The sequence below is a fragment of the Jatropha curcas genome, chromosome 1 (genome assembly GCF_041381405.1).
Source record: "Jatropha curcas cultivar XTBG-Jc1 chromosome 1, XTBG_Jcur_1.0, whole genome shotgun sequence".
Classification (NCBI taxonomy): Eukaryota; Viridiplantae; Streptophyta; class Magnoliopsida; order Malpighiales; family Euphorbiaceae; genus Jatropha; species Jatropha curcas.
In genome coordinates, this window is record NC_143151.1 from 22,180,850 (window position 1) to 22,193,923 (window position 13,074).

At 36.7% G+C, this 13,074-nt stretch overlaps 1 non-coding gene across 1 annotated transcript; it reads left to right on the plus strand.

Moving 5' to 3' along the window:
- Positions 1 to 2,964: 2,964 nt before the first annotated feature.
- On the plus strand, positions 2,965 to 3,072 carry LOC119371021 (small nucleolar RNA R71). Its single transcript, XR_005178578.1, has one exon. It is a non-coding gene; the product is annotated as a small nucleolar RNA R71 (small nucleolar RNA).
- The last annotated feature ends 10,002 nt before the right edge of the window (positions 3,073 to 13,074 follow it).

Genomic DNA, 13,074 nt, shown 5'->3' on the forward strand with positions numbered 1-13,074 from the left:
ATTTTGGCTCCAATTAAATATGCCCTGAATTTGTCAAAAGCAAAAACAATAGCTAACAATTCTTTTTCAGTAGTTGCATAATTTAATTGCGCATCATTCAATGTGCGACTGGCATAATAGATAACATGCAACTTCTTGTCCTTTCTTTGTCCAAGAACAGCTCCAACAGCATGATCACTAGCATCACACATGAGCTCAAAGGGCAGAGTCCAATCTGGTGTAGTGATGATAGGGGCTGAGATTAACTCCTTCTTTAACCTGTTGAAAGCATCAAAACACTCTTTATCAAAATTAAAAGGAATATCTTTAACTAATAAATTACAAAGAGGTTTAGTGATTTTTGGGAAGTCTTTTATGAATCTCCTGTAAAACCCTGCATGACCAAGAAAGCTTCTTATTCCTTTCACTGAGTTAGGAGGAGGTAGTTTTTCAATCACCTCGATTTTGGCTTTGTCTACTTCAATCCCTTTTTGAGAGATCTTATGCCCTAAGACAATACCTTCACTAACCATGAAGTGACACTTTTCCCAATTTAAAACAAGGTTAGTGTCTTCACATCGCTGCATTACTAAGGATAAATTATGAAGACATGCATCAAAAGAAGAACCAAATACAGAAAAGTCATCCATGAATATTTCAATAAATTTTTCTACCATATTAGAAAAAATGGACATCACGCACCTTTGGAAGGTTGCGAGGGCATTGCATAGCCCAAAAGGCATTCTCCTATAGGCAAAAGTGCCGTAAGGGCAGTGAAAGTAGTTTTCTCTTAGTCTTCAGGAGCTATAGGTATTTGAAAGTATCCTGAATAGCCATCTAAGAAACAATAAAAAGGATAACCTACAAGTATTTCAAGCATTTGATCAATAAAGGGTAGGGGAAAGTGATCCTTGCGTGTTGCTTTATTTAGTTTTCTGTAATCTATGCACACACGCCAACCTGTGACTGTTCTTGTGGGAATTAGTTCATTGTTTTCATTAGAGATAACAGTCATACCTCCCTTCTTTGGAACAACTTGGACAGGACTTACCCAACTACTGTCGGAAATTGGATAAATGATACCGGCATCTATGGAGTTTAATGATTTCAGCCTTGACTACCTCCTTCATGTTCGGATTCAATCACCTTTCATGCTCGATTGAAGGTTTGTAGTCTTCTTCCATCAAGATTTTATGCATGCATACACTTGGGCTTATTCCTTGTAGATCTGAGATAGACCACCCTAGTGCTTTCTTATGCCTTCGTAACACCTGCAACAACCTTTCTTCTTGATCAAGCGTTAAGTGAGAAGAAATAATAACAGGAAAAGAATGGTCCTCACCTAAGAATGCATGTTTTAAATGAGGTGGAAGTTGTTTCAGTTCTTGCTTAGGTGGTTCCTTTTCCTTTTCATTCAAGATGCTTGATTCATTATTGTTATTTTTGACATGCAAAGTGTTTTCCACACATTCGTCAACAACATCAATTCGAAAACAATCTACATAGTCCATAGGAAGTTTGCAAGTTTTAAGCACATCAAAGACAATCTCTTCCTGTCCAACTCTTAAAGTTAACTTACCTTCATAGACATCAATCAATGCTCTTGCAGTTGCAAGAAAAGGTCTTCCAAGGATTAAAGATCCTTCCCTGTCTTCATCAATGTCAAGAATAACAAAATCAACAGGGAAGATGAATGTACCTACCTTTACAAGCACGTCTTCTACAATTCCTCTAGGATATTTGATTGATCGGTCTGCTAATTATAACAACATCCTTGTTGGTTTGAGCTCTCCCATACCTAGCATCTTAAAAACTTCATAGGACATAAGATTAATGCTAGCACCTAAATCTGCCAAAGCCTTTTCAAAGTCAAGATTACCAATATTGCAAGGGATAGAAAAAATTCCTGGATCCTTTAACTTTGGAGGCAATTTGTTTTGGATAATTGCACTGCACTCCTCAGTTAATATTACTGTTCCTTGATCATCGATTTTTCATTTCTTGCTCAGGATATCTTTTAGGAATTTAGCATAGCTAGGCATTTGAGCAAGAGCTTCAGCAAAAGGAATATTGATTTGAAGCTTTTTAAATACGTTCAGACATTTGAGGAATCTCTTGTCGTCTTGTGCTTTCTTTAATCTTTGTGGGAAAGGAACAGGTGGAACATAGGGTTTTACCTTTTCTTATTCTTCTAGGTCAATGATGGGCACCTTTGGTTGTTCTTTTTCTTCCTTCTCTTTCCTTGGTGGTTCTTCTAATTGTTTGCCACTTCTCAAGGTGATAACCTGCACTTGTTCTTTAGGATTTGTTTCAGTATTGCTAGGTAACGTACCTTAAGGTCGAGATGCCATCATGTTGTCCTAGCTGAATTTCCAAATTTCTTATTGCAGCCTGCTGGATTTTATGGTTTTCTTTGGTTTCGTTCATGAAATCCATGTGCGATTTAGAAAGGGCAGTGAAGAGGTCATCATGAGATTTCTTTTCTGGAGGAAGGAAACCTGGTGGTGCGTTCAAGGCATTGTTAGGACTACCATAGGATAGATTAGGATGGTTTCTTAACCTGTTATCATATGAGTTGGAATAAGGGTAATTCTTCCTTCCTTGATTCATCACATAGTTTACTTGCTCCAAAGTTTGTGGATTCAAAGAGTCCATCATGCATTCTCCAATTCCATGTTGTCCATTGCACCTATCACAAACTTGCATAATAGAATTCACAGGATTAGTAGTTAAAATGTCCAATTTTCTTACCATGTTATCCACCTTGGCATTAAGTACTATAATGGCATCTATTTGATAGACTCCTGCGGTTCTTTTCCTTTCGAAATTGTTTTGGTAATGGTTGTTGTTGCCATCTCTTCTATTAACTTGTATGCTTCATCAATTCCCTTCTTTTCAAAAGATCCACCTGCAGCTGCATCTAAAGTGATTTTGATGTTAGGAGATAATGCATTATAGAAAGTTTGTACCTGCAGCCACTTAGGCAAACTGTGATGTGGGCACTTTCTCAACAAGTCCTTGAATCTTTTCCAAGCTTCATACAGGCTTTCTTGATCATGATGAGCAAATGTCATTATCTCATTGCGCAACTTTGTGGTTTTGGAGGATGGGAAGAATTTTGCTAGAAACGTTTGAGCTAATTCATCACATGTTGTGAAACTCCCAACGGGACATGATTGTAACCAGGATCTCGCTTTATCCCTAAGAGTGAAAGGGAAAAGTCTTAGTTTGATTGCGTCTTCAGAAACACCATTCTATTTGAAAGTATCACAAATTTCCAGGAAATTTGTGATATGGGCATTAGGATCTTCACTAGGCAAACCCCCATATTGGATCGAGGTGGAGAGCATTTGGATAATTGCGGGTTTAATCTCAAAATTATTAGCTTCCACCCTAGGTCTTGTAATACTTGAGGTTGTCCCATTCAGATTGGGTGTTGTGTAATCTCGCAAGGTACGGACCGGATGTTGAAGTGGGGGTCCGATTATGTTTTCGTTTAAGTTTTCATTTTTGTTAGCCATGTCTGCTTCTTGTTCGGGTTTTATTTCTCGTGTTTTTCTTGCAGCGTTGTGCCTACGACAAGTTCTCTCAATTTCTAGATCAAAGACTAGAGGTTCAGTCCTTCTTGATCTTCTTTGCATAAAACACCTGAATTAATTCTTAAAAGAAAATTAAATAAAAATAAAAGAACGTCTAAATTAACAATAGGGTAATTCGTATTGATATTGATAACGCCAATCCTCGGTAACGGCGCCAAAAACTTGACAGTGATTTTCGCAAGTGTACGAAATCGCAACAAGTAATATAGAGTAAGAGAGTATCGTATCCACAGGGACTGTATATCAAGTACCAAAATTATGTTAACCTATTATTATTTAAATGATAATAAGAAAGAATTTTGTAAGGAAAATAAATTTGAAAGTAAAAAATAGAAAGAGATCAAGCACAAAATTTAGGTGAAAAGAAATCAGGGATTTAAACTACTAGGGAATTTGATTTCACTTAATTCTATCCAACTTATTCTATTAGTTCATTAATCAATTTTAATTGTTCAAGTAGGAGAAACAACCCTAGAGTTACTAACAAGCTCTTCCGATGAATTGTTAGCTATTCTAATCTAGTCTAATTACCTATCTTCCACTAGTGAAATTAAACATAAATTAGATCTTTGAGTTTTGTGGTTGTTTTGTGAGTTCATAACCTAAGATCATTAACTTATGAAAACCCCCCTTGAGTCAAACCATATAGCTTCCGCGTCAAGTTATTATTCTCAAGTAATTTATTCTCTTTTTCATATTAAAAACCCTTCTCTCGATAGTGATTAGTGAAATAATTCAATCCAGAGAAAAAATTCTGCCTAGAAGCTTTAAGCACAATAATAAATTATAACAAGAACAATGAAAAACAAATCTAATATTATAAATTAGAATCGAATTAAGTTACATCAAATCCCTAGTATGAGAGTTTAGCTGGACATAGTAATTAAATAAAACTCAATCACACTTGAATCAATCATCATACTTAGTGATAACAATGAAAAGAAAAACAAGATGAAGAGTTTAGAAATAAAACTAGATCAAAGCTATGTGGATGGCTTCCTTGAGTCTTGGCACAAATCTTGGATGCTTGAAATCTTTGAAGAGAGAGAGAGAATTATGCAGAAAATAGCCCAAAAATCATATGCCTAATAATGAAAAGTTCCCCTCTTTATATAGAGCTCCTGAAGGCAAATCTGACTCCGTTTAGGAAATAGAATCCTTATTTAGTACAAAATCTTCTATAGGAGATCATAACTGTTTATGCCTTGGATTTCTTCTTAATTGGGACTCCTTTCTCTTCCAAAATGGATCTAGGTCTTGTTTAGTACGTTTAGGAAACTCTCCGAGGCGGGCCCATGTGAGGAAAAGATTACTTTGCGTCTTTAGTTCACGCTAGTTCTGCCTTCGAAGCACAGGCATGCCATTATGCATGGCTGGGGCGTGCTTAAGTCTGGAAGTTTGGCTGGTGGAGTACGGGGTGTGCTAGGCAAGCACACCCTGATGAATCTTTGTGGCACGGGTGTGCCTTATAGCACAGGCTGGGCATGCTTGTCCCTGTCCTCCCCAGCTAGAGTTCACAATGGGCGTGCTAGGCTGGCACGTCCTGATTTTCTTCTGGGCACGGCCGCGCCTTATAGCGTGCCTCTGGGCGTGCTCACCTCTGACTCTCCTTTAATTTCCTTAGTTTTTAGCACGGTTGTGCTACTTAGCACGGGCTGAGTGTGCTGGAGGCTAAGTATTTCGCCTTGTAATGCCCTTTTCTGTGCCAAAATCCTGCAAATTTCTCTCAGATCAAGCGGGTTATGATTCAAGGAAGCTCTGAACAAAATTATACTAAAAATGAATATAAAAGCAAATCCAAGTGATAAAATTTACTAAAAAAAACTAATAAAGACTATATTAAAAACACTATAAAATTAACACCTATCAAGCAACAAATTCAAGTAACACAATCTGTCCCAAATCATGCACAATCAAAAATAACATTCACCACACGAACACAAATCTTTTTACATGGAAAACTCCTCCAGTGTGAAGGATAAAAACCACGGGACCTCTCCTCCGGTCCAAGGAAATGAAGTTCACTATCACAAATATTGGCTTACAAATTACAGCAAGCTACAACCACCAAAAATGTAGCTATACCACAAATAATCACGAACAAATGTGTAGCAACACAATGGAGTGATCACTAAACACAGCTGCTGTTCTCAATACATTTAAAAATGTTCTACTCATCCAAAAATTAAACTGATCAGCCAGAATCAAGAGTTGGATGTTAGCAATAAGCTCACCAAAAATCAACTCAATCCGACAAAGGATGACTGCCGAAACGCTGAAGAAGATGAAGCTATGCAGAGCTAGAAGCAGAACAGGACAGCTTCGAATTCAGAGCCAGGACTCAATCTCTGAAACTGTAAATCAAAATCCCTACAGTGAGAATCAAGAACAGAGAGCAAAGAACAACATACCCAAAAATCACAAAGATCCAACGGTTGGAACTCTAGGAATCTCTAGAACACGATGGCTGGTGCTTGATGGGGCTGTGCAGAAAAACCCTCTCCTCTCCTCTTCTTTTCTATTTTTCTCACTCTGTTTTGAATGTGTGTCGATCAAAATAGCAGCCAAAGGTATATCATAAATATGGTTGTTAGTTGGGGGGCAATATTGTAAAACAATAATTAGTTTAGTGGACTTCAAAATATGGGCTTTTACCACATACGAAGGGAACCCAAACCCAACAATTCTCCCCTTTCCCGACTATGTGGAAGAGGTGCCCAAACCGGCACTCAAATGGCATATTTCAAACTTCATTCTTGGTAGAGACTTTGTGCACATATCAGCACCATTATCATCCGTATGAATCTTCTCAAGCTCAACTAACTTAGAATCCAAAACATCACGGATCCAATGATATCTCACATCAATATGTTTAGATCTACCATGAAAAGTTGGATTCTTACCAAGATGAATAGCACTCTAGCTATCGCAAAATAAAACATACCTTTCCTGAGTAAAGCCAAGCTCATTCATAAACTTTTTCATCCATAGCAACTCCTTGCATGCTTCAGTAGCTGCAATAAACTCAGCCTCTATAGTAGATAAAGCAATACATTTCTGCAACCTGGATTGCCATGCCACAGCTCCTCCTACAAATGTAATCAAGTACCCAGAAGTAGACTTTCTAGAATCAATATCCCCAGCCATATCAGAATCAGTGCAACCACAAAGCATAAGCTTTTCAGACCCAAAACACAACTTCAAACCTGAAGTACCACGGAGATATCTCAATATCCATTTAACTGCATTCCAATGCTCCTTACCTGGATTAGAAAGAAATCTACTAACTGTACCAACTGCATGAGCTATATCTGGTCTAGTACAAACCATAGCATACATCAAACTTCCTACTGCAGATGCATAAGGAACTTTTTGCATGAATTCTTTCTCTTGCTCATTGGAAGGAGACTGCTTCACACTCAATCTAATAGATGTAGGGAGAGGTGTACTTACAGCCTTAGCCTTAGCCATATTGAACCGTCGTAGTACCTTCTCGATGTACTTCTCTTGTGAAAGCCATAATTTCTTGCATCTTCTTTCACGAATGACCTTTACGCCAAGAATCTGCTTTGTCGGGCCCAAATCCTTCATAGAAAAAGGCTTGCTCAAGTCTTTCTTCAAATTCATAATTCTGGAGGAGTTAGGACCTACAATAAGCATATTGTCAACATACAACAGTAAAATGATAAAGTCATTGTCAGAAAAACTTTGCACAAAAACACAATGATCAGAAGTAGTCTTTTTGTAGCCTTGCTGAACCATAACAGACTCAAACTTCTTATACCACTACCTTGGTGCTTGTTTTAAACCATACAAGCTCTTTTTCAACTTGCAAACATAATTTTCTTTGCCCTTCACCACAAAACCTTCAGGCTGCTCCATATAAATTTCCTCTTCTAAGTCACCATGAAGAAATGCAGTTTTCACATCCATCTGCTCAATCTCTAAATCAAGTGTAGCAGCTAAACCCAAGATAACTCTAATGGAAGACATCTTAACCACTGGAGAGAAAATTTCTTTAAAATCAATCCCCTTTCTCTGACTAAAGCCCTTGACAACTAATCTCACTTTATACCGTGGGGATGATGAATTCTCTTCATGCTTCACCTTATAGATCCACCTATTCTTCAAGGCTTTTCTATCTTTAGGAAGCTTCACCAGTTCAAAAGTATCATTGTCATATAAGGATTGCATTTCATCTTTCATAGCAATAATCCATTTTGTCTTTTCCTCACTCTCAACAGCTTCTTGGTATCATTCTGGCTCATCTGCATCTGTCAACAATACATACTCATTAGGAGAATACCTTGTAGATGGAATATGATTTCTGGTAGACCTTCTGACTGAAGCCTCTTGTTGTCCCTCAAGTGTCTCATACTGATCATCAGTTGCATCATCTACAGGAATATCAACCTCATCTGCCTCTTCAGTATTATCCTGAAGATCAACCTGATTTCTAACATCAACTGCAACAGGTGTTGAAGCTGACGGAACTGGATCTACATCAACCAAGCTGTTATTCTGAGGTTTTGGTTTCTCCACTTTGCCAATATCTTCAATAGTCTGATTTTCAATAAAGACCACATCACGGCTTCTATAAACTTTCTTCTCAATAGGATCATAAAACCTATAGCCAAACTCATCTTGACCGTAGCCAATGAAGATACACTATCTTGTCTTGGCATCTAGCTTGGACCTTTCATCTTTAGGAACATGAACAAAACATTTGCACCCAAATACCCGTAGATGATCATAAGAAGGCTTCTTACCATACCAAAAACTATCAGGAACATCATTATGCAAAGGAACGGTAGGAGTAAGATTGATGACATGTGCAACTGCATACAATGCCTCACCCCAAAAGGAATTAGGTAGTTTTGCATCTGAAAGCATACATCTAACTCTCTCCATCAAAGTTCTATTCATCCTTTCTGCCAAGCCATTCAACTGTGGAGTCTTAGGAGGTGTCTTCTGATGTCTGATACCATGCTCTCGACAATAGGAATCAAATGGCCCACAATATTCACCTCCATTATCAGTAAGAACACATTTCAACTGTTTACCTGTTTCTCTCTCAGCATAAGTGTGAAATTCTCTAAATGCACCGAGTACCTGATCCTTTGACTTTAACACACGAACCCAAAGCTTTCTTGACTGATCATCAATAAAAGTCACAAAGTACTGTGCACCACCAAGTGACTTATCCTTCAAAGGACCACATACATCTGAGTGTACGAGCTCTAACAACTCTTCTTTTCTAGAAGGAGGATGATGTTTAAAGGAGACCCGTTTCTGTTTTCCAGCCAAATAATGCTCACATGTGTCTAACTCTCCACCTTGCAAACCAGAAAGCAAATTCTTCTTAGCTAGAATATTCAGACCCTTTTCACTGATGTGACTCAATCTCTTGTGCCATAATTCTATTGAACTATCATTTTCAACTGCATTCACAAGATCTGTAGGGATAGTAGTCTGTAGCCAATACAAACCTGAACCTCTAAACCCTTTAGCCACAACCAAAGAGCCTTTATAAACAATGCCATGATTAAACAAATTGGAGCCATTTCCATCTTGATATAAAGTGTCACAGGATATCAAATTCAACCTCGCATCTAGCGCATGTTTAACATTCTTAAGTATCAACTTCATACCAAGGTTGGTCACCACAGTTACATTGCCAATGCCCACTACTTTGGATACAAATCCATTTCCCATCCGTAAAGTTCCAAAATCACTAGGATTGTAAGATGTGAAGAATTCTCTCTTTGAAGCAATATGGTGTGCAGCTCCACTATCAAGTACCCAAAGAACCTCATTGCTGGCAACATTAATCATATTTCCATCATGAACAACAGCCAAATCAACTGAAGTAGCAACACTGACACGATCACCATTTTCATCATTGCCATTCTTTTCTTGCTTGCCTTTATTGGGTTTGTTATCCTTTTTCCACTTGTAACAGTACCGTTTGATATGCCTAGATTTACCACAATAAGGACATTCAAGGCTCTTATACCTTGACTTTGATTTACTCCTACTCTTGCTTCTACTGTTGTGATCATGACTTCTACTCTTGCTTCTCCCCCTGTTTTCAGTAACCAAAATATCTGACTGTGATGTGGAAGCACCCTGAGTTCTCCTTCTTACTTCTTCATTTAGAACACCACTCTTCACATACTGCATAGTTACAACACCATCAGGAGCAGAATTTGTCAAAGATACCCTAAAGTTTTCCCAAGAGTCAGGAAGTGTATTCAACAACCAAAGTCCCATAATGTCCTCATCAAACTTGACACCCATACTGGATAACTGATCAAAGATACCCTGAAATTCATTTACATGGTCAAGTACTGAGCTCCCTTCTTTGTACTGCAGGCATATGGCTTGCTTAAGTAAGAACAACTTGTTGTTACCAGTTTTAGAAGCATACAAAGATTCTAGATTTTCCCACAAAGTTTTGGCATTTGTATCATTAACAATATGATTATATACATTATCCTCAACCCATTGCCTAAGAAAACCACATACTTGCTGATGCTCAAACTCTCATTCTTCATCAGACTTAGACTCAGGCTTACTAGTAGCAAATACAGGCAAATGTAGTTTCTTTAAAAACAAAAGGTCTTTCATCTTTCCTTTCCAAGTGTGATAGTTTGTGCCATCCAAACAAATCATTTTACTTATATTTACCTTCATAATTCAAACAAGCAAAACTGCTCAATCAACAAAATAATTGCAGCTCTGATACCACTGTGATGGGAAGTAACACAAAATAACTTCACAACAAAAACTTTCCCACTTGAATGAATCTATTAGGAGTAACATGGAGCAACAAATTCAAGTAACACAATCTGTCTCAAATCATGCACAATCAAAAATAACATTCACCACACGAACACAAATCTTTTTACGTGGAAAACTCCTCCAGTGTGAAGGATAAAAACCACGGGACCTCTCCTCCGGTCCAAGGAAATGAAGTTCACTATCACAAATATTGTCTTACAAATTACAGCAAGGTACAACCACCAAAAATGTAGCTATACCATAAATAATCACAAACAAATGTGTAGCAACACAATGGAGTGATCACTAAACATAGCTGCTGTTCTCAATACATTTAAAAATGTTCTACTCATCAAAAAATTAAACTGATTTGCCAGAATCAAGAGTTGGATGTTAGGAACAAGCTCACCAAAAATCAGCTTAATCCGACAAAGGATGACTGCCGAAACGCTGAAGAAGATGAAGCTATGCAGAGTTGGAAGCAGAACAGGACAGCTTCGGATTTAGAGCCAGAATTCAATCTTTGAACTTCCAAATCAAAATCCCTACGGTGAGAATCAAGAACAGAGAGCAAAGAACAACATACCCAAAAATCACAAAGATCCAACGGTTGGAACTCTGGGAATCTCCAGAACACGATGGCTGGTGCTGGATGGGGCTGTGCAGAAAAACCCTCTCCTCTCCTCTTCTTTTCTGTTTTTCTCACTCTGTTTTGAATGTGTGTCGATCAAAATAGCAGCCAAAGGTATATCATAAATATGGCTGGTAGTTGAGGGGCAATATTGTAAAATAATAATTAATTTAGTGGACTTCAAAATATGAGACGTAGCTGAGCAAGAATATTTCATATCCAAATGCCTTGAGAAGCACATGCAGTAGCAGCTACAAATTTAGCTTCACTTGTTCATAAAGTGACAATTGGTTGCTACTTTGATGACCATGAGACTACACTTGCACTTAATACAAGCACATAACCCGAAATACTCTTCCTATCATCTAAACATAATCACTATCAAAGAAGTTAATCAGATCTGAATTTTCTTTCTTTTTATAGAACAACCCAAAATCAACAGTACCCTTCAAGTTTCGAAGGATTCATTTTGCAGCTAAAAGATGCAATTCTATTAGGCTCTTTATATATCTGCTAATAAGACTCACTGCATGCATGATATTTGATCTTGTTTCTGTCAAATACATCAAACTCCTTACAATTTGCTTGAAGAGAGTGCCATCAATCCTCCTTCCTTTAGGATTTTTTGTAAGTTCCAATCTACTATTTGATGGTGTTGTGACAAGGTTACAGTTGCTCATTTGAAATATGTCTAATCTCTTACATAATTCTTTTGATAAATAAATAACTCATCCACTGATTGCACTATTTTATGCTAAGAAAATAATACAATAGCCCAAGATCCGACATATCAAATTCAAACATCATTAACTTTTTAAAATTCTCAAACATGACTTTATCATTTCCTGTATAAATTAAATCATTAATATATAAGTATACAATCAATATTTTCCCTCCATCTTCCCATTTTGCATAAAGAGTATGCTCATATGGGCATTTTAAAGATTCTTCCTTTTGAAAATAAGCATATATGCGACTACACAAAGCTCTAAGTGCTTGTTTTAGTCCCTGTATAGCCTTTTTTTTTTTTCTATCTATAAACTTTCTACTCTTCACCAATTTTTGATAGAAAAATCATACAAGGAAAGCCACAAAAATCACATATGCATAACATAAAGGCAAACCACAAAGGTACAGAAAACATAAATGAAGTTATGGAATCATAAATACCTCTAGAACGAATGAAATCAACACTGATTTCACTTCCTACTTTCACACCAATAGCTCCTGCACCAACAACTCATGCTCTCTGCGGTCTTATGTTGTGAGACCTAGATTATATTCTTTTAGAACTATTTGTGTGGGCAGATTGCTATTGAGAGGGAAAAAACGAGATATTGAAACTGACTCTAGGTTTAGCCTAAGCGTCTCTTATATATTTTTTCAATTAAAAATAATATATATATATATATATATATATATATATATATATATATATATATATATGAATCTCCTAACTTTAAAATATACAAACTCCCTGTGTTAGATTACAGATACATGTCAATTAAATTAAAAGTACCGACTATTTTATTTAATTGACAATTTAATTTCTTAAGAATTCCACTTAACTTATTTTATGTGTTGGATTTAAAATTCACCTACATGGTTTTCCACAAGGAAAACTTATAAGTTTCTCAAGATTGTCATCAATCCCTATACCGAGACACAGATTCTTTCAATGAATTGATATTTCACAAATGCATATTTTTATTATCCAATTCACTGAGTTTATTGCTCCATACTGAAACTCGCCCTTTTAATGAATCAAAATAAAAGACAACATGCATTGTCTATAACAATTAAATTAAGATTAAGAGTAATAAATATAACTATCAATGAATTAGAGAATTTATTTATTTAGTCAGTAAAAAAAGAGTTATTCTCCATTTGGTCCATGTTCAATACATATAATATGCACCAGCATAAGTTGGAGTTTAATCATTTCAATGATCAAGATAACATGTAATCTTGTGATGCAATCATACCGATGGTTTGTTAGCTCCACCTTAGATTGTGAACAAAACTTTATATCTCATTTGACCAAAATGATTTAATCTTTTATGTACAAAATAAACTCTATAC